The sequence below is a fragment of the Heptranchias perlo genome, chromosome X (genome assembly GCF_035084215.1).
Source record: "Heptranchias perlo isolate sHepPer1 chromosome X, sHepPer1.hap1, whole genome shotgun sequence".
NCBI classification, from domain to species: domain Eukaryota; kingdom Metazoa; phylum Chordata; class Chondrichthyes; order Hexanchiformes; family Hexanchidae; genus Heptranchias; species Heptranchias perlo.
The window spans coordinates 9189817-9216263 of record NC_090370.1 but is presented as its reverse complement, the minus strand read 5'-3'; the positions used below and the strand labels follow the sequence as shown (position 1 = coordinate 9216263).

The 26447-nt window shown below is 43.8% G+C and overlaps 1 long non-coding RNA gene across 4 annotated transcripts in view; it reads left to right on the top strand.

The window, feature by feature from the left end:
- The window catches only part of LOC137306953 (uncharacterized), a 225362-nt gene that overhangs the window by 119203 nt on the left and 79712 nt on the right, over window positions 1-26447 (top strand). For all 4 annotated transcript variants that reach the window (XR_010958971.1, XR_010958973.1, XR_010958974.1 and 1 more), the window contains exon 3: window positions 6277-6338. This is a non-coding gene — a long non-coding RNA (uncharacterized lncRNA). The remainder of the gene's footprint in view (window positions 1-6276; window positions 6339-26447) is intronic.

The following is a 26447-nucleotide window of genomic DNA, read 5'->3' as shown; positions in this document are numbered from 1 at the left end:
ACTGTACTCTTTTTACTGGAGTACCTAGTGCTGCTGTATGTTTTATATATAGGATGATGGATAGCAGAAAGTAATTAGAAGGTAGTGTAACATTCTCCATCTCAGTTTAAGGATTAGGTTAATGTTGAAGCATCTCTTCTTTGTATTGTTACATGCCATTCATTTTGTTTCTGAATGATCACTGCACTGCACCCCATTTCCCAATCTAAGATACTCTCAATATGCAGATATCCTGGATTTTGCACTCTCGGCTAGAGAATGACCAGTATCCATGGCAACTATCTTTGATTCTGGCACTTGAGAAAAGTTGCATATAAATATGACCATCTGTAGGGACCACTGAGAGGCAAATTTTTTATTCTTTTTCTTTGAAAAAAGGAATATGTGGGTATGATCCCAGTTTATTGTCTAAATGTAACTTTCCCATAGTGCTCCCCTCCTCTCCTGACAGGAGACAAAATGGCGCTTTTAATTTTTTTGCAGAGGTCTGTCGAAAGCTGGGATCGGGGCAGGTTGAAGTTCACGGGAAGGTAATGATGGTGTTTATGAAGCCATTACTGCAGGTTTACAACAAAACAATCTGGAGTCCAGATCATTAGTTTAAAAATATCCATTGCAGACAGCGATTTGTAAATGGGATCTGTTGCTCGTGCCTGAATTTAAATATTAGCAGAGCGCTGACTGATCTTTTCCTATCATACTTTTTTAAAAAATGAGTGTCGAAATTAAGGTTTAAAAAAATTTCCATTCGATCCAATGGAAAGCCTAGAGACTTTATAACCTATTTGTTTCGTTGAAGCTGAACAGGTAAGTGACCAACTTTTCCACTTTGGGAGAAGTTGGTGAGAACTTTTACATGGATGTAACGGCTGCAAGTCAAGAAAATGAGAGATTTAAGACGTGCCCATTAGTAATGAGTGAAGCAGGCATACCATTTAAATTTATAGCAGAGATGCATTTAAGGGGAAGCGAGATAAGTACATGAAGGAGAAAGGAATAGAAGGACATGCTGATAGGGTGAGATGAAGATGGATGGGAGGAGGCTCATGTGGAGCATAAACACCAGCATAGGTCAGTTGGGCCGACTGGCCTGTTTCTGTGCTGTAAATTCTATGTAAATTGGATACAGGAGCACAAGTACATGTCATGTGTGAGTGTGATGATATCGATTTAAACTGCAGGAGACTTGGATAAAAAATGACAGGACACTCTGAACCAGACATATCCAATGAGAGAAAAGTATGTTTTTAGCACCACATTTAAGGATGCCAAATACAAGCAGTCATTAGCAGTGGTGTGAAAATTTGTTCAGCTGATTTTAAATCTAAGTGCTCGTACCTAAATGAGATTCAAGTCACTCCGCGCACACACTACACCGCACAGTGTGCATCCATGCAAAACTGAAGATGCTTCATGTAGATGCAGAATCTGAAGTATAATTAGCATGTAAAAGAAAAATCATATTTTAGAGTCAAGAATTTATGAACATTTTTCTCTGATTTCTGCTTCTTTCTCAAGGTTACATGAAGTATGTTATCCCAATGCAGGTGCCCATATGACCTAGCATAACTAATTGGTTCATGGCAATTGACGTTAGCGATCTGGAATTAAAGGGTCATATTTTCCTTTTTTAAAAGACAAATGGCGACATCGCACATTAATGAAGTTGCAGGAATGTGTGGTTTTGATGTGTACGCTTCCGGAGAATGCAATTTTTGTTGCTCTAACAAAAAATAAAATTAGTAACCAATCATGGAGCACCTGTAATAATGATCTTTTAACATTTCTCAAGCAGCAAACAAGCCATAACTGGTATAAATTTCCCAAAGTTCATTAATCCAGCGGTGGAACATGAAGGACGAACGGTTTGAAGATAATTGAGAAAATTTTGATTGACTCATAAGGCCTTGTATGTGCTTATGCCCAAAGTGACAACCCTAGATTTCCCTCCTCAGGTACAACACAGCTAAAGATCTTAATGTTGAACAGTGATGGGAACTTTCCCCTGTATGAATGTAGCCACCTTTCCCCATTAAGAAAAGGTGTGTTTTGTGCGCGTACGTATGTGTTTTACTTCAGGCTTCTGACCCCAGTTCAAGTTCACATTTGGAAGAAAACCAGAGTCAGACTTGAATAAAAGATTCCTTGCTTTTCTTTGTGGTTGTGGTAGCTTTATTTTAAAAAAATGTTTCTTTAAAACTCAAACCTGTGTCAATGTTGGACGTAGGATTGGGGCTGCAGCTATCCCTGGCAAGCAGGTCCAGGACAGTTCAAAACCAAGCATAGCCTTGTACGTATGCACACATTTTACAATTATCAACATTGTATAATATCCACATTTTTAAGGACACAAGGTATATGTAGCTCATCCTTCAAGAGTTCATTGTTAATGATGTTTAATAAGTAAAAATGAGCTGTTTCCTCTCTAAGCTTTTTCACTTCCTTTCTTGGAGGAGTAGGAATCATCACAGCAAAATTAAACGCAGATAGATAATCTGTTCCCTCTTTCTCTTAACATGACACCACTTTATAACTGCTGTCTACTTTCTTACCAAAATTAGCAAAGTGAGGAATATGTGGCCCAGAATCCATTGAACAATGTCCAAATAAGTGATGTCACTGGCTGATTATCTATAAATACTTCGCCATGGATCCAAATATTTTTACAAAATGAGGTTTTTTTTTGACATTAGCAATTTTGTCACTGTAGTAACATTTTAATATCCTCCACCAGAGTGAGTGCAGATAAGGTCACATTCCAGTGCAGTGCTAAGGCTGGCAGTCAGCAGTGTGGCTCAGCACATAACTGTGCTAACCGAACACTGCATCTAATCTCCTCGGGGGACAAGCAGGAAGTACCTTGGGTGAAAAACGGGATCGGCCTTCAGAAAATGCTTGGCCTCACAAACTTGACAGTTCATCATTGTGTTAACCTTCCCTCATTTGTGGACTCTGTGTCAAGGTTCATTCCGAATTTATCTGGTGCCACAATAGCGAGAAGTACAATTTGGCCTTGTAAACAATGACAAGGGATTGCCCTCGTTTTTTTTTAAATTCTTCGACATGCAAAGGGTTGCGAGAATGTGGAATACACTGCCCCAGAAGGCCGTCGATGCAAATTCAGTTAGCGTGTTTTAAAAAGGATACTTAATTGACTTAACTACAAACTCTAAATAACCAGGCAGCACAGACTCAGACTCTCAAATAAAGGGAAGGTGACTTGTGCAGATTTGGCTCAATGGCCTGGCTCATAAGTGTAAGCCTTGGCTCAGTGGTTTCACTCTTGCCTCAGAGTCAGAAGGTCATTGGTTCAAGCCCCACTCAAGAAACTTGAGCACATAATCCAGGCTGACACTCCAGTGGCATACTGAGGGACTGCTGCACTGTTGGAGGTGGCTACTTGTGTAGATTTGGCTACTTCATATACACAAATCTTTGACGGTGGCAGGGCAAGTTGATAATGTGGTTAAGAAAGTGTATGGGATACTTGACTTTGTAAATAGGGGCATTGAATACAAAAACAAGGAAGTCATGCTAAACCTTTACAGATCACTGGTTAGGCCTTAGCTGGAGTATTATGTACAATTCTGGGCACCACACTGTAGGAAGGATGTCAAGGCCTTGGAGAGGGTACAGAGGAGATTCACCAGGATGATACCAGGGATGAGGGACTTCAGTTATGTGGAGAGACTGGAGAAGCTGGGATTGTTCTCCTTAGAACAGAGAAGGTTAAGGGGAGAATTAATAGAGGTGCTCAAAATGATGAGTTTTGATAGAGCAAGTAGAGAGAAACTGTTTCTTCTGGCAAGTGGGTCGGTAACAAGAAGTCATAGGTTTAAAATAATTGGTAAAAGAACTAGAGGGGAAATGAGGAGCAATTTTTTTTTACACAGAGGGTTGTTAAGATCTGGAACACACTTCCTGAAAGGGTGGTTGAAGCAGATTCCATAGGAACTTTCAAAAGGCAATTGGACATGTGCTTGAAGAGGGCTGATTTGCAGGGTTACGGGGGAAAAAAGCTAGGCTGTGGGACTAAATTGTACAGCAGTTTCAAAGGCTCGATGGGCCGAATGGCCTCCTTCTGTCCTGTAAGATTCTATGATTCTATTCTATTCTATATAGAGGGTGGCGACTATATGGAACAGACTGCCCAGGGATGCATTGGAAGTGGATCATCTCGTTATGATCAAGAGGGAGTTGGATAGATATTTGGCTAAGAACACAATTGAAGGGTATGAAAAAGAGTAGTGTACGGGATTTTTGAACTTCAGGACCGGTTCAATGGACTGCAACGGTCTCTTCCAGTCCTACACATTCCTGTCCTATGTTCCAGTGTAATAATGAATGAGTGGAACTAATTACAAGACAGTAACCTTATCAGAGTATTTTTTTCCCTTATTTGCCCTGGGTTTTTTCTCTTTTTTTTACCTTTCCCAGGAGATCACATGGCTGCGGGGGTGGGGGGGGGGGGGGTAGGATGTGTCTAGTCATGATGCTCTAGGCATCATGAGTGTGGGGCAGGCTTGATAGACCAGCTGATCTTTTCCTGCCCATCATTTTCGTGGGGCCTTGGTTTAATGTCTCATCCAAAAGACAGCGCCTCCAGCAGTGCAGCAGTCCCTCAGTACCGCACTGGAGTGTCAGCCTAGATTATGTGCTCAAGTCTCTGGAGTGAGGCTTGAACCAATGACCACCTGACTCCAAGGCGAGAGTGCTATCACTCCGATGAGCTCGGCCATTTAGGAGCGAAATCACTCCCTTCACACAATGGGTGGTGGAAATCTGGAATTCTCTACCCCCGAAAGGCTGTGGACGCTGGGGGTCAGTTGGAGCTTTCAAGACTGAGAGAGATAACTTTGCCCAATAAAAATCTATCAAGGGATATAGAACAAAGGTGAGTAAATGGAGTTCAGGTACAGATCAGCCATGATCTCATTAAATGGCGGAACAGGCTTGAGGGACTGAATGGCCTCCTTCTGTTGCTATGTTTCTAATTGGTTCTCTCGACAACACATTAGGAAAATTTTTTGGCAGTTGCACAGATTGCTGAAAATGTAATCAGTGGATTTAATCTATGCAAAACAGGTCGTCTGGACGATAATCAGCAGCCATTTATGTGACCTCAGTCATGCTGCTTCTCTTTGTTAAATGTCGTGTGTTTTAAAATTCTTAATACTCATTCATGACAGTCCGAGTTCCTCATGAATCCTAAAGAATTATGTAAAGAAAAAAAACTTGAAAGGTATATTCATAGAATCTGGAAATTTTATTTGTGGCCAATATCCATAATTTTTACCTTGGGTTTCTGGCATAACAGATACACCGGATATGTTTAGGAGGAAAATCAGAAATTAGGCAGCATTTTATTAAAAAAATCTAATAACAGGAAATGTGGATTGAGGCGAGGTCATTTGATTCATCAAGCTCACTCCTGTCACTAGATTGATTCCTGGGATGAGAGGGTTGTCCTATGAGGAGAGATTGAGTAGAATGGGCCTATACTCTCTGGAGTTTAGAAGAATGAGAGGGGATCTCATTGAAATGTATAAGATTCTGAGAGGGCTTGATAGGGTAGATGCTGAGAGGATGTTTCCCCTGGCTGAAAAGTCTAGAACTAGGGGGCATAGTCTCAGGATAAGGGGTCGGCCATTTAGGACCAAGATGAGGGGGAATTTCTTCACTCAGAGGGTTGTGAATCTTTGGAATTCTCTACCCCAGAGGGCTGTGGATGCTCAGTCGTTGAATATATTTGAGACTGAGATCAATAGATTTTTGGACACTAAGGGAATCAAGGGATATGGGGGTCAGGCGGGAAAGTGGAGTTGAAGTAGAAGATCAACCATGATCTTATTGAATGGCGGAGCAGGCTCGAGGGGCCGAATGGCCTATTCCTGCTCCTACTTCTTATGTTCTTATATAGTTTTCAATCCCATTGCCAAGCATGGAATGAAGATTTCCTCTGTAACAGAAACATTGTGAACACAGTGGGAAGATTTCCTCTGACTACTGTCCTCCAGTGAAATCATTAAGGCTTTACGATTAGGGGAATGAAGGGGATATGGGTGGGCACATGAGATTAGGACGACTGCTGGTGTGGAGGATAAACACCAACATGGACTGGTTGGGCCGAATGGCCTGTTTCCATGCTGTAACTTCAATGACAATAGAGAATGTAGGAAATCGCTCCATTTGTGATTGTCATTAACACACAGTAACTGGGAAAACCTCTCCCCTTCCCCTCCCCTCCTTGATATTTATCTGGTTTTCTTTTAACAGGGTTAATTATCTCAGCCTCAACTGCTTTTCCTGGAGCATCTATTCCATGTATTCACTGCTCGGTGAGTGAAAGAATTCTTCTAATGTCGAGTCTCGTTTGAAAAGCTTGTTCGTTCTAGTTGTGTGCTCACAGTCTGCTGGGTTAGGAGCAATGAGATGTTATGATGCGTATGAATGGCATAGACAAGTGAATGATTCAGCTTTGCCCACTTGATTCTGTCGAGTAACTTCAGGCAGTCAAAGTAGTGTAAGAATCCCCAGTGATCAAGTCACTTTATTGATATTTCTTTGCAAATTTTGACTCTCAGACTGAACTTGGACTTCATATTGCAATCTCAGAGCTGAAATCTGGTAAACTCTTGACTTCAAAAGGCATTTGATAAGGTAGCTCACAAGAGACTGGTTACTGGTAAGTGGTGAAGTGATCAAAAGCTGGCTAGGCAATAGGAAACAGAGGGTGATTATAAATGAGTGTTATTTGAGTAGGGGAGAAGCAATTAGTGGTAGTCCCCAGGGGTTAAACCTTGGACTGATATTTTCACAATCTGCATAAATGATCTGGGTGAATGGGTCAAAAACCAGACAAAATTGTGTGCAGTGGCAAAGTTCATGGGCAGATATTGTTCAAAGGGATGTGGAAAGCTCTCAGCATTTAGGCTAATGGTTGTCAAATGTTGTTTAACCTGAATGAATCCAAGCTTAATGCATGTCTGCGTGGAAAATATTAACTTTGATTGCAAGATGAATATCGGCAATTCATTGATGGAGAGGGATTGCGGGGCGGGGGGGGCATGGGGAAGGGGATGTGAAGGTGCTTGTGGCACAGTCTTTCAGAATGTCTGCTGCGTGAAGTGGTGAGAAACCAGGGAAGAATTAGATTTACATAGAATATCAGAAACACGGCTGAAATCCCAGAATATGGCATTAACGGCACTACATAATTAGGCCACGTGCAGAACATTGCATTTTATTGTGGCCCCCATACCCTCTTACTGGTGCACTTGAAAGACCCAGTATGACAGCAACATGAATGATACCCGGACTTTTGCAGATGCCCATCCCCTCATCCTTCTTTCAAAAAACCTCCTGAAAACCCTTCTCTTCAATTGTGCCCTGTCTCCATGTTCTCCCTACTCCCTCCCCAACACCACCCCCCCCCCTCACCCCCCACAGAACTTTTCCATTTTCCTTTTTTTTTCTTCCTACTCAACATGCAGTTTTTCCTCTGCTTTGAAAAAAAATGAAGATTCTTCCTGTATGTGAGAAGTGCCATAGAACTGTAGTTGTGCTGTGCTTAGAAGGCATAGTAAGAGAACTAACAATGGGCCCAGAATTTTACAAGGATGATACCAGAACTGAGCACTTATAACTATCAGGAAGGACTGAGGCTCTTTTCTCTAGAAAAGACAAGGCTCAGGGGTGACCTAACAGAGGTCTTTAAAATTATGAAAGGGTTTGGTAGGGTAGACGTGGAGAAGATGTTTCCTCTTGTGAGGGAGTCCAAAACTAGGGGCCATAAATATAAGATAATCACCAACAAACCCAATAAGCAATTCAGGAAAAACTCCTTTACCCAGAGAGTGGTTTGAATGTGGAACTCGCTACCACAAGGAGTAATTGAGGTGAATAGTGTAGATGCCTTTTAAGGGGATGTTAGATAAGTACATGAGGGAGAAAGGAATAGAAGGATATGTTGATAGGGTGAGATGAAGTAGGCGAGCGATTATCCAAAGTTGAAGGGAAAAGCATACCTGATTAAAGAAAGTTGGATGAAAAGATTACCCTCTCAGTCAAAGATGGAGGATCGTTGATCGCCGTGAGCTCTGAGTCCGCTCAAAAAGAGTGACCAACAAGTGTCCGGGAGATACCTGGAAACCTACCACCAACTTGGTTCAAATCCTGTGTTCCCAGATAGGGTGAATGAACCATTAATGCTAAAACAATTATAGTTGTATTTTAGCAAGTTAATTGTCAACGGCCTTGAAATCATACTGTTGCAAAGGGTAAGAATTTTGCTTGGAGTTGGCCAGTGTCTTCATCTACAGGGTGTTTGGCCGACTCTGCTGTCTGCAAATAGGCGTCTCGATAATTTTGTGTTTATTCTACGAAACATAATTGCTGCTAAGTTCTTTTTAACTAAGCCAGTGCCTTTTCGAGCTTGTTGAGGTTCTCCAGTGAGATTTTGCAGTCCTCTTCCTTCACTATTAATCACTAGGTCACCAGTGCTGTCCTGGTTCAGTCTAAGAGACGGGGGTGAATAAAGCAGCATCGATGCAGCAAATTGGACATCACCATTGATTTTAAGGGGGTGGGGGTTGAGCTACGATAATGGAATTCTCACTGTTCCGGCAAGGGTCCCGGAGAAGTGGCGCAGAGGGCCCCAGGAAACTTTGGCTTAGCATAAATAACTTGCGCCATAATTTCCTGGAAAATTTGCACCGAAGTAATGACGCGCGCCGTTACTACAGCACGTGTTTGCAAGAAATTCCGGGCCATGACTATCAATAGCAAAACGAAGATAGGGAGATTATTTATCAAATGTCTAAGGAGATATAATTCGGCACTTTCATTTTTAAAAAAAAACTTATTTAATTGACCTGATTATTCCATAATATTTTCAGGACCACCATTTTGCAATTGGATTGTTAAGCACGTGGGCTACTCCACCTTGTATTTAATGCATCGCCACAGGAGCTAATATTTTTATTAAAGAAAAATTGTCAAAAGATGGATTTTTTTTCTGGAAAATGCTAATGTTAAGTATTTTGCTCGTTATGTTCACATTAAAAAAACGTTTTAGTTTGGCCAAAGTTAAGGCACACAGCTCTTTCAACTGCATTTTTGTGCACAAGAAAATACAATTGAGCGAGGCTGGCTGAGGCCTAGTTGCATTCATTAATACAATCTCTCTAGGGAGCTCAGGCAAAACAGTTCTTACTGAAGTTTGATCTCCTTTAGACTTAAATGGAGCTTTGAATGGAACAAGGGAAAGAGCTTGTCATCTAGGATGAAATGGCTTTTCCTCATTCCTTGCGTATTATTTGTTATAAAACGTTGCCTAAATTTTGATTTACCCCTTCCGCAGCTAATGTATCCATGAAACCAGAAGTCCAAGCGCCTGATTGAATCCCAAACTAGGTACCAGCTAAACGAAACGGCCACAACTATTTTCCAGATGATTCAATCCACATAAATATCCCTTTTGTGGCTTTTTTTCTTTACAGATTTGTTCAGGACCCATGAGGAACTCAGGGATTGCTCTTGTCAGGTGTTGAGAACTCCAAAGAACAAAAAGAAGCACCATTACTGAGGTCAAATACATGGCTGCTGATAAAAATCCTCAACCTAAATCAATAGAAACAGGAGTAGGCCATTCAGCCCCTCAAGCCTGTTCTGCCATTCAATTAGATCATGGTTGATCTGTATTTTAACTCCATTTACCCGCCTTGGTTCCGTATCCTTAATACCCTTGCTTAACAAAAATCGATCAATCTCAGTTTTGAAATTTTCAATTGACTCCCAGCCTCAACAGCTTTTTGGGGAAGAGAGTTCCAGATTTCCACTACCCTTTGTGTGAAGAAGTGCTTCCTGACATCACCCCTGAATGACCCAGCTCTAATTTTAAGGTTATGCCCTCTTATTCTGGACTCCCCCACCAGAGGAAACAGTTTCTCTCTATCTACCCTATTAATATATTTGCGCATTGGATGATTCATTGTGTACAGGAATTTCTACTATTTGACCCAATTACCTTGTTTTCCAGTCTGTTGCTCCTTTCAAAAATCACTGCCAGGGAGCTCAAATGGGAGCTGAAAATTCCCAGTTACCACCGATGCATTGAAGGAGGGTGACTGCTTGGTACCATGTTGAAGCACCTAGTGAGGATCTCCTAAATTTGGCTGGATTGTCACTAACCAAGTTCAGTCAATCAAAGCACTGTATTTTCAACTATGTATGAATGGAGTTTTGTCGAAGGTCGTATGTTTGCCTCACTGGTGAGAGGCCTAGCAACTAGTGCAGGACGCCACCGTGGCTAAAAATTAGAAGATCAGTTTAACTAACATTAGGTGGCACTTGTGGATTGTGGGAGGAAGACAATACTGCAGGGAGAGGGAGGGAAGGAGTTCCATCGTTTTGATGTTTTGGGAAAGGATGAGTTAGTCTTGATTTTAACATAGTGAGGATGCAGAGTGGACAAAGACTGTGTAGGACTTGGTATTTGCAGCTTAGAAAGAACAAGAGAAGAAAGTTCAACATTAGCTTCTTCTAGCAGGTAGAGATGAATTTCATGACTCTTTTCTCTTGACGGTAAAGTTCACTACCCCACATTACTGATTTAACATTTTTACAAAGAAGAGAAGGCTCGAGTCCTGTTCTGCCATGCGTTCACGTGGTACCAGAATAATCAACGGTTATATATCTGTAAAATACTGGGCACAATAAAATGTCAGTCACATTCGCTAAGGAATACTGGCATTCCTAGTCTTAAGAGGCTATTGCAGCATTAAATGAAGGCGCATTAGACGTGCAGACTTTTTGATCTTGAGCTGTATATCACAGCTTTGGCAGCAGCAGTGCTTCATTATAATCTGTTCACTGAGACTGGGTCACCCTGCATAAATATCTCAATAAAATATAGGAAACTTATAAGCCGTCAGACTGCCTGAAGGCAGATGCCTTTCAGCTTTCCTGGCAAGGTTCATTTCTGAGGGCATTTGGAGGCTTTAGAAGTCAGTTGGAAAACATTTATTCTCTGTCTACATTAATCTTTCCCTAACGGTGTGTTATGCAGATAGACACGCAAATCTACATCTCAGAAAGTACAATCTTTCCCACTTTTGAAGCTCAATATTTGACATGAATAGAAGGCTCTCCCAGTATGATGATCTAATTAGCCTAGGCCTTTCCCCACCCCCCCCAAACCCCAACAATCTTCCTGTCCATTACAACTGAAGATGGGTGATGTGAGTTAATCTCTATTTAATAAATCTGTATATCTGTTAACAACGCGTCTACAAGGCCAGTCAGTTGGCTTCCACCACTGTTCATGGTAATTCTTCTCTGTTCGTGTATTCCAGTCCCTCGGTGAAACTGGCTTTCAAGCCACTGTTACAATTCCGGCTCCCCCCACCCCCCCATCATACTCTTGCCTTGTTTGCGCAGCTGCAAGGCGGTCTCCATAAGCAGACAGGGAGAGTCTCCAATGAATGGAAATCTGCGCACTTATAAGTACAATTTAGTGAGCTCAGGTTTAACAATTAACCTCTACTCGCAGCATAATGCCTACTGGAGCTTGCCTGAGATTTCCACCACGTTTCACTGTCTCTTCTAAATGACTGGTCTGCTCGGCTTGATATTTTCAATGTGTAGAGAGTAAAGCTGGTGATGAGATTTATTTTTAGGTTAAGTAGTGCACAGAAGTCAACTGATTTAGTCGGATATTGAAACAGCACAATAGCTAAAAACAAAATTAGAACCGGGCAACAAATGGTTTGCATAGTTTTTTTTAAGAGCATAGTCCTTATCGGACTCCAAGGGCTATCAGATAAAACAGTCTTTCACTGACCTCCATGATATGATTGATTTAGCCAATGGGAGTTTCTAGTTTACCCATGGAGCTTGGATCTTTTGCCAGAACTAAAAGCTACAGGAGAATCACTCAATTTTAAGGGTCTCTGAAGAAGGCAACGTCAATCCACCAAGACAATACAGAAGAATATTTGCATGGAATGATGATGTGCAACATTGTCACTCATCATCTGAGTCTTAAATGCCTGCTAAGGCCTCACCAATGTACAATTGAATTTGCTCCTAGTATCCTGACTAATTTCCAGATCGATCAACTGGCCTGATTCCCATAGACAACCCATCTCTTTTCCTCCCTTTTGAAAACCTAGCCGTTTTAATAATATTCTGTGTGGTAAAAACACACATTTCCTTATTGCCACAGCAATGCTCTGAGATGGAATCGGTTGGAGTGTGTTTATCTCAAATGACAATCTGTAGTCTGTTTTGTTGCATGGCACGAGCTTGCTTTCCGATGAGGAAAATCTGAACACTACTGATGAATTCAGTTTGGTACAGCTCAAGTCTGCAATATGAGGACTGTGAGCTTATCCACAACAATTCAAAAGTGGGTCTGTCATAGATCAAGACCACATTTAAAGAAAAAGCTGACGCATAACTGTAGAGCACAATGTGGACTCATGGAACTCATGTTAATAGGGTTGATTTTGTTAAGGAGAGAGACTTTAGAAGATATTGGGGTCGCAGAGACTGTGGGGAGCACAGGGCTACTGCGGTGTACCATATTAATCATTGCACCATGTGTTACATGACCTGTTCAAACACACTGTGCAAAGAGCATGTAATAACAATACAATACCTGACTGATAAATATGCTTCTCTATACTCGGACTATCCTATCTGCGATCCTCCAAGGAGCAAAAGGAACTCAGTAGACCACCCGAAGAGCATCATGCACCTGACCGCCAGCTCCCATCACCCTAGGGGTTGCTAACTCTGGTTGGACGTATTCCTGGAGGTTTCATTGGACAAGCGTCCGCCCCCACTCTCCCACCATTGGTTGTCCACCACCTCCATCCTCACTGTGCACCGCCTTCCCATGGCCAATTGGAAATTACAGATTCTTCATTACCCGATTGGATGATTCTTGACTGTCGGTCAAACAACCTTTTTTCCCCATTTCTAACATTTTTATCACTAATACATGGAAGCGCTCAAAGAAAAGATAAAAAACACAATTTTTTTTGATGCCCGTATGATTTTTCTCCCAAGTGTTGCTCGTACCAATGTCCTGGAGATTAATCTTCAATTCCTGGAGACTCCAGATCAATCCTGGAGGGTTGGCAAACCTACATCACCCCCACTTGAAACAGAAGCCATCACCGATACACACAGTAAAGAAAAATAGACAGTGATGTTTAGCATACGCACAGGGGGAGGTACCAAGCATCAGTAAGGAAGGGGAAGGCAGTGGTGGTCGATAAGGGGTCAGCTGGTACAGTGTGAAGGCCCAGCATGCTGGAGGAGGTCACATAGATAGGGAGGGTGAGATCATGGAGGGATTTGAGCATGAGGATGAGAATTTTAAAATCAAGGTGGTAGCCAGTGTAGGCCAGCGAGAACAGAAGTGATGGGTAAATGGGACTTGGTGCGAGTCAGGAGACGGGCAGCGGAGTGCAAGGTGGGAGACCGGTCAGGAGATTGGAATAGTCGAGTCTAGAGGTAACAAATGCAGTCTACAACTAAGACAGAGAAATTCACAACACACAATGGACAAATGTGGCAGCAAGATGTGTTAGACAACTGCACAACTGAGTGAAATGAATTCACCTTTTATATATGTTTGCAGAAAAAAATATGAAGCATCTGTTGTCCAAAACCCAAAGAAAGTGTCTGACTCCTAAGATGCCCTTCCCTATCTCTCTAACCTCCTCCAGCCCTACAACCCTCTGAGATCTCTGCGCTCCTTCAATTCTGGGCCTTGCACATCCCCGATTTTCATCACTCCACCATTGGCGGCCGTGCCTTCAGCTGCCTAGGCCCTAAGCTCTGGAATTCCCTCCCTAAACCTCTCCGCATCTCTACCTCTCTCCTCCTTTTAAGACACGCCTTAAAACCTATCTCTTTGACCAAGCTTTTGGTCACCTGTCCTAATAGCTCCTTAAGCTGCTCGGTGTCAAATTTTGTTTGATAATCGCTCCTGTGAAGCACCTTGGGACGTTTTACTATGTTAAAGGCGCTATATAAATGCAAGTTGTTGTTGTTATATGGATGCTTGGAGCAGTGCCAAACCTGGCCAAACATCCCTTGGTGCTTTCCCTGGACATTTTTTCAAAACTCATGTCTACCTTTTGCTAACATTTGGCCAACAAAGGGACGTCAGGCCCTTTAGTAATTTTGTGCGTTTTAAAAATTAATTCTTCCCTCCTCTCTTGAAGTTGTAGCCTCTTGCCTTAGCCTTCAGTAGCCCACCCAAGTTATTTCACACAGCGTGCCAGTGGAATAGGTAGAGGAAGTGGGGACAGAATGCAGGGAAGCATTCAGGCACTTTTGAATATGTATAGGAAACTGGCATGTTTAGAAAATCCCCGACATTTGCAGCATTTTGCAAGCTTTGATTGACAGGTGATGAAACACAGAAAATGGAAGTCAAGCCTTTAACTGAAACAATCTCACAGTTGGGAGAGAGAAATGGAGAAGTCTGGTTGCTTTTCCTTGAGCGTACATGTTGTTCCATGTGGGTATGCACCCTCTTTTTTTCTGCATATTTTCCCCTTGCAAATCCCCACTGAGCCCGCCATTCCCTGCAGCCCACGAAGATGGGCTACTTTTGTATAGTAGTAAAGTACTTTTACCAGTGTTGCTCTTAACAAGCCGGCCAGCAGAAAGTGCGTGTCAACAGCCAAATAGAGATTTCCTGGGTGATAGTCCCTTCCCTCCCAGCGAAATCTAGCACTCAGTACATCCCCTGTGCACTGTGGCTGAGATTGGGAACTCCGACAGACGGCATATTTTAAAAAACTGGTTAACTGGCCATTCATCTTATTGTCGCTCGAGAGACATTGCAGACACAGAATGGCCGCCATGTTTGCATACATAACGATGGTCGCTACAGCAGTTCATTGTGTTAGGCACGTAGAGAGGTTACACTTGTAGAGCACGTTTGGAAGTATTTTTATTTATATTGGGAAAATGATGAGTTCTGCTAAAAATCGACAGGATTTGTTGGGTACATATACATTTTGCACCTGACAACAGCTCCACAACCTCATTCTACTGGGATGTGATTAATTCCTCTTCCTGGGTTAACTGCTGATTCACGCATCACTGCATAGAGGAGCTGTCCGGTAAAATGCTGGCGCTGCAACCCTTGATGCATATTGATCGAGAGCTCAATGGCCTCAGGCATCAGCTGTGCATTTGTAGCAATAGTGCAGCAGTAGCCATGGTCATACCTCTTGCCAATTGATCCCACACATATGCAATACACAGTGAAAAGTGTGTCTAGGAAGCATTCATTTACCTCACATCTAAGGCAAATGAAACCCTGGGTAGATAATATTCAACTCCTGTGTATTAATATTCATGCTGTTTCTTAAAAAAAAATCAAACATTTTTTGAAGAAATAATTGGTCCTTGGGGGATATTGAAGTTGCCAATAATCTTCACAGACTTGCCATGGTTATTCTGCCAACTGAATACCCCCCTCCTCTCCCTGTCAGAACATGATAGTCAGGACGTCCATCTTTCCCCACCACATGACAACCCTACCTAGCAGCTTGAGTGAGAATGGACGGAACTCGTGAGCTTGTGTACTGAAAGGTAGGTTTGAGTGTCACTACCTGAAGAATTGTAGGTTGTGAATTGCTGTGACTGTTAAGCCCTATGGATCAAGCCAGTGAAAATGGCCCTGAGTGCAATGCAAGAGTTGATTTCCAAGGGGTCTTTTTCCAGAGGCACGCTCCTGCCAAAAATTGAATGTAAAATTGTGGGAAACGCGTGCCCAAATTCCCAATCCTGGTGGGTGAAGTTCCCCACCATTTTCCTCCACACAAGGACAAGTTCACCTCTCAGTTATACTCTGTACGTTTTCTTTCATACAAGGTTGGTTACAGGCTATTGGACATCAATAAAACCTTGTGGACTTAGCTCGATTTCAAATCAGTCTTTGTCTTTTGTAAACAGTGCCTCATCAGGTGACGAGTGATCGCACAGATACCACTGACTTGTGATTAGTTAATATACGTAAGGCTGTCACTGGAACAGGAGATGCTTTTGTTATCTCGAATGGTTGAACTATCAAAAATGAGGTTATTTTTTTAAAAGGCCAGCTGGGTGTACATTATATCAGAATTGGCACCTCCTGGTTAAAGCAGACAGGGGCGGCGGGGGGGGGGGGGTGTTGGTGGGGACATGGATTTAGCCTCCAGCCCCAATCCTACCGACTGCAATTTTACATTGCAAGCACCAAGGACTCCCATCCGAAGTCAGCAGGGTCTTTCTTTAAATATGCAGAATGGGCTCTGATGGTGTCAGATGGGAATCTTCACCTGAGGCCTGAGCGGGGGAGCCGTGGTGGCTTTCCTAACCAGGCCAAACCTGTCGGGAAGTGGATCTAGGGGCAGAAGATGGCCAGGAAGGTTTTTATGTGGAGCAGGAGTTATCCTCCAGGCCCCACAACGAAATCTTGGGCCTCCCCTGCCCCGGGCTTCACTCCCCCTACCGGAATCCCCTTCCGACCCCCACTTCCTGACCACACTCACCTTAGTGCTGGGGTCCGTTTCTTCTGGTCCCCCGGCAACGGCTTCCTGCCGCCTGATTATAACGGCAGAGCAAGTGCTACCCGCCGACTTCTGGGCTGTTTTGGTCAGGAAGTCGACCAGCGACCTGTTAATGAGGCACAGCAGTCAAAATCGTCTGGGCCCTCCCACTGCTGCTCCCAGACAGGCTGACTGTTCGCTAGGCCTCTTTCCCGCCCAGGAGTTAAAATCAACCCCAGGGTGTTACTGCCAAACGACACAATATGACAGCCATCTCCTGCAATTGTCTTTGTTCTGATCTTTGACCGTTCTATTGCCAGAAGCTGCCTGAATCTGAGGCAAGCTTTCCCCCAGTTCTTTAGTTCGGTTCATGCAGTTCATATACAGATCGCTATGGTAGGACAGGATGGCAAGTGTTTGTACAAAAAGAACCTCAAAGGATCTTTATGTTGGTTCAAAAAAAAGTTTCAAAATAATGGTGAGAATTAAGCACTTTTTTTAATCTGCTGATTTATTCCTACTTTTGCATAATTTTACTTTGCAATAAATTTAAATTGTTTTTTAGCCTGCACTACATGGTCTGGCAGTGAGTTTTCTGTTAGTTCAGAGAGATTTGAAGCACACAGAGGTAGGATATATCTTTTTCCAGTGTATCCACCAATGGTTGAAGGGTTGATTGTTTGCTCTGTGGCAATGCCATCTCAGATATTTTGCGCATGTGGTCAAGCTTCGAGTCATAGAAAGCTCACTTTTGTGTTCAGCATGAGTTAAAAAGTATTGGGAAAAAGCACAAATTGTATGTGTCCTTTCTCAGACGTTGAAATAAGTTCCCACATACATCCCACAAGCTCAAGTTTATACAAATATTTACTAAGCCAAGCGCTCAACTTTCTAAACATTTAGTGGGTGGTTTCTTTGTTGCTGTTGCTTTTTTCCAGCATTTTTGGACATAGAGGGGGAGTGCAGTTAAGTGGATGTGGCTAGTGCACAGCTCCACTTACAAAGAATTTACAGCACAGAAACAGGTCATTCAGCCCAACTGTGCTGGCGTTTATGCTCCACATGAGCCTCCTCCCACCCTACTTCATATAACCCAAACAGCATATCCTTCTATTCCTTTCTCCCTCGTGTTTATCCAGCTTCCCCTTAAATGCATCTATGCTATTTGCCTCAACTATTTCCTGTGGTAGCGAGTTCCACATTCTAACCACTCTCTGGGTAAAGAAGTGTCTCCTGAATTCCCCATTGGATTTATTGGTACTATCTTATATTTATGGTCCCTAGTCTTGGTCTCCCTACAAGTGGAAACACCTTCTCTACATCTACCCTGTCAAACCCCTTCATAATTTTAGAGACCCTTATTAGGTCTTCTCTTTTGTAGAGAAAAGAGCCCCAGCCTGTTCAGTCTTTCCTGATATGTATATCCTCTCAGTTCTGGTATCACCCTTGTAAATCTTTTTTTTTGCACCTTCTCCAGTGTCTCGATATCCTTTTGATAATATGGAGACCAGAACTGTGCACAGTCCTCCAAGTGTGGTCGAGCCACAGTAGCAATGCTGCAAAAAGTGAGAGTGAGACTGGTACAAAACAAAGCCCTGCTTGCCAGCGTTTGCAAACGACAATGTAGTGCAGGACTTGAGCTGCCTGCAATGCCCTGAGGTCGACCCAGGATGCTGCTGGGCAAAGCTGTTGAGTGCATGCACGTTTGGTTGATCCCAGCAAGGAAGTTCTAGTCATCCAGTCGTGCTTAAGTGCAAGTTAAGACCTATTCCATGGGTGGTTATAAGCACTCAACCATGAGTGGGTAGGCCATCAATATTTTAAAAACCTTGATATATTCTAACCTGCGTACGAGTTAATTAGTTAAAATGTAATCTACTATTACGTTGTGCTTGATTAAGTAGTTACTTGTTTTAAGCAATTTTAGACTAATCAGCCATGTCCAATTTTCCATTTGTGGCTACAATTACAAGAGCAAATGGGTCTGAATAAAAGTTTGTTAAAAGCTGCTATTCTTAAAGCAAAGCCTATTGTATTAAAATTAACATTGTTGTTCGTTGGGTATAGCACGGAAGCATATCTGTGTTCAACAACTATCGCACCTGACGTACCAAATGAATTTGATTCAGTCCCTGACGTTACCATACCTGCTACAGGGCCTGCAGGGGTAATTCCAAGTCGTTCCTGTAGCCGTTGTGCATAATAGAGAAGTATTAAACTGAAGTTGGTGTTGGGATACTGTGCAGCCACCTCACAGTTTTTCATTGGCTTAAAAAGAGCCCAATTAACTGTTTTAAGTTTTGCTGCTAGTTTTAATTATTAATTTGCATTTTATTTTGCACTAAATACAGAAGCAGTGGCTCTCTAATTCATTGCAACCGTTGAGGTTAGAGAGTTTTTTTTTATTCGTTCACGGGATGTGGGCGTCGCTGGCAAAGCCGGCATTTATTGCCCATCTCTAGTTGCCCTTGAGAAGGTGGTGGTGAGCCGCCTTCTTGAACCGCTGCAGTCCGTGTGGTGAAGGCTCTCTCACAGTGCTGGAGAGCGAGAGCTGGGGGAGCGGGGTATGTGGTTGAGTTTCCAGATTGTGTTGTGCGAGCCTCAGTCGGTAACTGTGTCTTCCCCGATGGGCTCTTTTAATGCTGGAGAGGTGAATCACATTTTATATGTACCACATCCCTGACACTAATGTGCCACCAGTGAGCTGCAGGCACCATGTAGGTGCAGCTCCGGTTCTGGGAGGCCAGTTTAGGTCTTTTCCTGTCTTTAAAAACATGTAGCGAGAAATTTACTGTTCCCTTTGACCAAGTTTTTGATCTCCCTTCCCAATCTCTCCTTCTTTGGCACGGTGTCCATTTTACTTATGCCTCTGTGAAGCTTCTTGGGTCATTTTTCCACATTAAAGGCTCGATATCAAAAAGAAAAGAAAGACTTGCATTTTTTTAGCCCTTTTTGCGACCTCAGGACATCCCAAAGCACTTTACAGCCAATGAAGTACTTTTGAAATGTTGTTGCTGTTGTAATGTAGCTGCAGTGTGTACCATCCACAGGATGCACTGCAGCAACTCGGCAAGGCTTCTTCGATAGCACCTCCCAAACCCGCGACCTCTACCACCTAGAAGGACAAGAGCAGCAGGCACATGGGAACAACACACCTGCACGTTCCCGTCCAAGTCACACACCATTCCAACTTGGAAATATATCGCCGTTCCTTCATTGTCGCTGGGTCAAAATCCTGGAACTCCCTACCTAACAGCACTGTGGGAGAACCTTCATCACACGGACTGCAGCGGTTCAAGGCGGCTCACCACCACCTTCTCAAGGGCAATTAAGGATGGGCAATAAATACTGGCCTTGCCAGCGACGCCCACATCCCATGAACGAATAGAATAAAACGCGGCAGCCAATTTTTGCACAGCAAGATCCCACAAACGGCAATGTGTTAATGACCAGATCCTCTGTTTTAGTGATGTTGGTTGAGGGATAAATATTGGCCAGGGCACTGAGGAGAACTCTCCTGCTCTTCTTCCAATAGTGCCATGGGATGTTTTACGTCCACTTGAGAGGGCAGACAGGGTCTTGGTTTAACATCTCATCCGAAAGACGGCACCTCCAACAATGCAGCGCTGGGAGGTCCAGCCTAGATTTTGTGCTCAAGTCTGTGGAGTGGGACTTGAACTCACAACCTCCTGAGAGGCGAGATTGCTGCCACTGAGTCACAGCTGACACCTAAATGCAAGTTATTCTTGTCAAATGAAGTGCTGACACATTTCAAACTAAATGGGTTAATGCCTCCATTAGCAGTCAGTTTGGCCACATGCTACTCACAGGAGAACACATCGCAATACTCGTAGAATGCTGCTGCTTGGGGAAATCAAGAGAATTTGGCCATGGTCCTTGTGCTCAGTTGGGTAGGAGGCAATATCAAGGGAACCACCCCAGAATTTTTGCAGGACAAAGCCTTGCATGAGACGATCGTCCCGTTACGCAGCTTCTTTTATGATTTGTACGTTATCGTCTTTTCTTGGTGAACGGTGGGAATTTCCTCGGGGGTGGATTCTCTGCTTTGCCGTGGGAACACCGTTTACGCGCGCGATCGGGGTTTCTGCCAAAGTTACGGCGGCCTTGTATCGCCCTTGTCTTCATTCCCATCCCTCAGGTAACGCTGTACCATACATGTAAGAGCAAAATTGGGGGACTCTCAATTATATCACAATTTCCATTATCCACATGGGTGATGGCTGCAGTGGGGGGAGTGTCTAGTCATGATGCTCCAGCTATCATGAGGTGTGCGCAGGCTTGATGGACCAGCTAGGTCTAATTGGTTCTATTATCTATCATCTGATAAAACCAGGTAACCTTTGTTGCCACTTTCTTCTCCTCATGAGTTCCCCTGTAATTTCTTACTTATAGCTGCAGTCCAGTGGGATGTTGACTGTATTAGATCTGCAGGCGTTTGACAATAAGGTTTATATTCTACTGGTGAAGGATAACAGGTCACCACTCCACTTAGGCAGGTTCCCTTGATATTCCCTCCAACCCAACTGAGCACAAGAACCATGGCCAAATTCTCTTGATTTCCCCAAGCAGCAGCATTCTACGAGCAGCCGTATTGCGACGTGTTCTCCTGTGAGTACCGTGTGGCCAAACTGACAAGTGACTCCATCAAATGTAATTTGTGCAGGTTTTCTGAATGCAAATTTTTTTTTAAATTCAGCAATGCAGATGTGGCTCGCAATAAAATGGACATCTTAAACAACTCGGTCCAACCTTCAATTTAATTTTGTTTTTTGAGCTGGCGGAGAACCTCAATTCAGGTGCCAGTCCAGCTTATAGATTGAGAATGACTTTCTGTGAGGTGGTCTAATCCAGGTAATTAGAACATGCTGGCTACGGGGAGAGAGTGAAATCAGTAAATCTTGCAATTTGTGGGAAGGCACCAGGAACAATACAACCCAGAAAACTGTTGATTTGTTGTAAAAACCCAATTGATTCACTAAAGTCCTTCAAAGAAGGGGACTTATTTCTCTGTCTCCCGCCCCCCCCCCCCCCACACCACCGCTGCCAAACCTGGTCTGATCTACATCCACACATGACCCCACCCCCATACTATATGGTTGATTCTTAATGCGCCCTGAAGTGGCCTAGCAAGTCAGTCGTAAAAAAAAATTGTTGCGAAGAAGGCAGCCCACCACCACCTTCTTGGGGCAGCTAGAGATGGGCAATAAATGTGGCCTTGCCAGCTTGGCCCACATCCCAAGAAGTGGTGGCAAAATGGCCATGTCCGGGTTTATCTTCCTTTAATCCATCAACGCCACCTCGTTCAATCTCTTGGGTAATGGGAACAAGTGCAAGAGCCATTGTCCACGCCCGCCCCACCCCACCCCACCCGAAGCAGGTTGTGGGAAAATGCAAAGGGGAGAGATGTATTAATGTGCAAATAAATGGGAAAGGCAGCAATGTTCATTGAAATTTGATTGAAATCGTTCAGTATCACCTTAAATATGTCAAGATGCTGTACGAAATTCCTGCTCGGCCTGTGTCACTGACCCAGAGCTCGTGCTGGAGGAAAGCCAGCATGTGTTCTTGGATTCTGAAATTGGGGTCATCATAAAAATGGCAGGCATGCTTGGAACTGGCTGGGCTCGTGTCTGCTGACAAAGAGCAGAGCAGGCTTATTACCAACAGTAAAAGCATCAGTGTTCTTGAACTGGTTTGATGCACACGTTACGGCCTGAGGTTGAGAATCATTTAAAACTGGGTCATCTGACAAAAATGGAAGCATTTTTCTTCAGGTTAGCTTATTTATTGGATTCTTTCTTGCTGCTTGCAGCACGCGTAGGGTTAAAATGGGCTACTGCTAGCAGTTTGTGCAAGCAGCAGATATATATATATATGTTCAAAATATATGTTCAAATCTCTCCATGGCTCTCCCCTCCCTATCTTTGACTTCCTCCAGCCCGACAACCCTCCCAGATCTCTGCGTTCCTCCAATTCCGGCCTCTTGCGCATCCCTGATTTTAATCGCTCCACCATTGGCGGCCGTGCCTTCAGCTGCCTGGGCCCTAAGCTCTGGAATTCCCTCCCTAAACCTCTCCGCCTCTCTATCTCTCTCCTCTCCTTTAGGATGCCCCTTAAAACTTACCTCTTTGACCAAGCTTTTGGTCACCTGTCCTAATGACTCCTTATGTGGCTCGGTGTCAAATTTTGTTTGATAACGTTCCTGTGAAGCACCTTGGGATGTTTTACTACGTTAAAGGCGCTATATAAATGCAAGTTGTTGTTGTTGTTCCGATATGTCGAAGGCTTTGATATGCATGGATCGATTGCTACCATTGTCCTTGGAGGGGAATTTCACAGGTTGTTCGAAGTGTTTGAAACTGATTAATTGGTTAAACCAGTCCATTCAATTGCAGGCCTCCCGTGAGGCTGTTTGCAGTCCCTGTTTGTGTGGCAGCCATATTTGTGGTGGCAAATATCTTGTGGATGCCTGACCACCTGAATGTAGTTATGTGAGATAACCTTTTTAATGTCCTTCGTTCTGGGTTATCTTCAAAGGGATTTGGGCCATATACTGGGTGGTATTGCATGAAGACTGTGGTCAGTCTGGAGCAATCAAGGTGATAAGACTAGTCAGAAGAAACGTCTTTGTTCTTTTTGATATTTCAAGGGGATTAGTACGATTTGTCAATAATGTAAATATACTGTTTGTACTGAGTATTGTTCATTTACCTGTTAAATGTTTAATATGTTATCTATCCTTGGCCCCTTCCTAATTCTCATCTACATGCTGCCCCTTGGCGACATCATCCGAAAACACGACGTCAGTTTCCACATGTACGCTAATGACATCCAGCTCTACCTCACCACCATCTCTGTTGACCCCTCCACTGCCTCTGATTTTCATGCTGCTTATCCGACATTCAGTATTGGAGGTGTAGAAATTTCCTCCAACTAAATATTGGAAAGACCAAAGCCATTATGTCCTTATAACCCACCTCTTTGACCAAGCTTTAGGTCACCTGTCCTGATATCTCTTTATGTGGCTCGGTGTCAAATTTTGTTTGATAATCGCTCCTGTGAAGCACCTTCGGACATTTTGCTACGTTAAAGGTGCGATATAAATGCAAGTTGTTGTTGTTGTCGTCGTCTGCTCAAGTCTTCTGTCTACCAAAGATTATGCGATCATGTAGTGGAACATGATGTATTCCACTAAGCCAGAGTACAGTAACAGGGGTTCAACCCATGGGTCTCACCACATTATTTATTTATTGGGCGCACTCTGGTTCTTAGGGGACAGGAGGTCCACTTACAGGAGTGGCCAGTGACATTGAACCCAAGGAGAATATTTTGCGTAAAAACCCAAAAATGTAACCGGCTTCCTTCTAACAAAAGTGGAGCCCTGTGTTAACCCAAAATATTGAAAGCACAAGAGTTCCTATTCATAAGTAATATATGATAGTCAGTGGGGAGCAGGGGAAATCAACCACTGAGTGATGACATGCCAAATAACTCAGGAGAACTACAGGCACTGATGACTTATAGGCCCGACTTATGAGGTGGTTTAGTTCCATAAACCACTGCTCCCGAATCTTGTACTAACTGGCATCGAACTTTATTAATACTTGGGTTAGGGGAAGGATTTCAGAATTCAACTGCTTTACTGCCGTTAAATTATACTGTGCAAATATTAGCATGCGGGCACTTAACATGTTTGTATGAAATTCTTTTGTCCACTATTTTAATGGAGGTGTTAATGCATTTGTACTAAATAGGTTCATGTCTTTAACAAAATAATAACCAAAAGAATTTCATAAGAGCACTTTACATTTTTTACACATTATTTGCACAACATAATTTCAATCCCATATTTTTCTAAGATTATAAATAGGCAGAACAAATAGGGCATGATTTTGACCCTGAGCTGGGATGGGTGGGGGGGGGGGTCAAATTGCGGATGGGAAACCCAGAAGTACGGGTTTCCCGGATGTCCTTACGATTTTGACGTAAGGACGTCTTTTTGTCTGTTGGTTTGCCGTCCGACTGACCGGCTGATTGACAGGCTGGTCTCAGTCGGACGGGAGAGCAGCCAGGGAAAGGGTGTCTTCAGGTAAGTCTTTGTATGGATTGGGGGGGAAGGCATGGGTGGGCATAGGTTGGCATGGGGCATGGGCTGGCAGGGGGTCGTCAGTCATTGGGGGGAGGGATCGGAGGTCAGTCACGGGGGTGGGGGGATGTCAGGATCGGGGGTCCGCAATCGTTGGGGGGGGTGGATTAGGGATCGGGGTCGGGGGTCGACGATTGTTTTGGGGGGAGGATCGGGAGTCCGCAATTAGGATTGGGCGTCTGAGATCGGGTTCGGGGAGCCGCGATCAAGGTCAGGGGGCTGCAATCGGGGTCGGGATTCCGCGATCGGCGATTGGGAGGGGTTGGTCCGTGATCACTGGGGGGGTCGCTGCAGGTAGGCTTGTTGGGCCTGGGGGAAGCACTCCTGCTCCTCCGGGCCCACAGCTGTGCTAGAAGGGCACCTCCCTGCAGTCTCGGGCCTTCTCGCCTCCTTTCACGAGGTGTAAAAGAGAAGGCCCGGGAATCCCGGCCCCCTGGGGTTGAAATTAGAAACTGTAGAAAAATGGAGGCCCGAAGCCTCCTTGAAAGGTTTTAAGGCCCAACCCGCCTCGTGGGAGCGGGTTGATCGCTCGGCCCTTGTCTTGTCCCGCCCCGGTTGGGGGCGGGTCTGAAATGGTGGCAATTTTCAATGCCCCCCCGCCCCCAACCCACCCGTTTTTCATTCTTAAAATCATGCCCATAGTGACTACAATCAAAATTGATTCAACTTCTGCCACCTTCAGGTAGTAAGTTGTAAAAAAAAAATCCTGATAAGTTTGTGAAGCAATTGGTTCAAATCCAGTGTTCTGTCGGTAGGTAGATGACATTGGCGGTCTCCCTTGGCATTGCTCATGGTGAATCAGGGATTCGTCTAGTTTAAGGGGAGGGGAGTGCTGCGGGAGAGAGGTGCACATCTCCTCCTGAAAGGATTTGGAAAGAAGTTTGTAGGGGATCTGCTCAGAGGCAATGAAGTAAGCAATTTTCTGGATTGGTTCTTGAATAATAGTGTTTTCCTTATCAGCTGCAGGTAGATACTATGGCTTAGGCTTTCTGATCGTAAGATCAGTGCTAACCTTTCAGAAAACCAATATATACATAGCCTCATGACTTCAGTAAGATTTATTCTAAAGCATACATTATTGAAGTCCTTTTGGTTCCTAGATTCAGACCTGTGGTAGTACTCATCTGCCTTTAGTATATTCCCCACTGTTAGAACCTTAGTCTACCTGAGAAATTGAAGTAGTTTGAGATGATTATATAATCGGTTTATGTCCAGTTAAGTTTAGATTTCAGTTTTGGGTTCAATTCCAGAAGGTTGGAACTTGGATCTTCTAAATCCAAGTCCCTCGGCTTTTGCTACGAGTGACTAGGAAAACTACCTCCCCCCCGCCCCACCCCACACACCAGGCAATTGGACGTGCGCTTGGCAGCAAAGTCCAGTTGGTGTTCGTTTTTACTCATAGGCCGGGAATTTCCTCGGGGCCTCTCCCATTCTGCTGCTGTAACTTCGGCGAAAACCCCCTTTACGCACAGAAACAGGGTTTCCTTTGAACGTCCGATGGTGATCTGGCAGCGGAGCGGGAGAAGCCCTGAGGACATTCCCGACGGTAGTGTTTGATACAATGTACTGTAAAAGATTCTCACAGTGGGTTGCTGTGCTAAGGGATAGGAAAAAGAACATCAATAATTTGGATTTATGGATTAAGCTGCGTAAAGAAACTCTGGAAGTCAGGTCGGCTCAGACTGTGGCTATCTTCCCTATTATGCCATAAAATATTA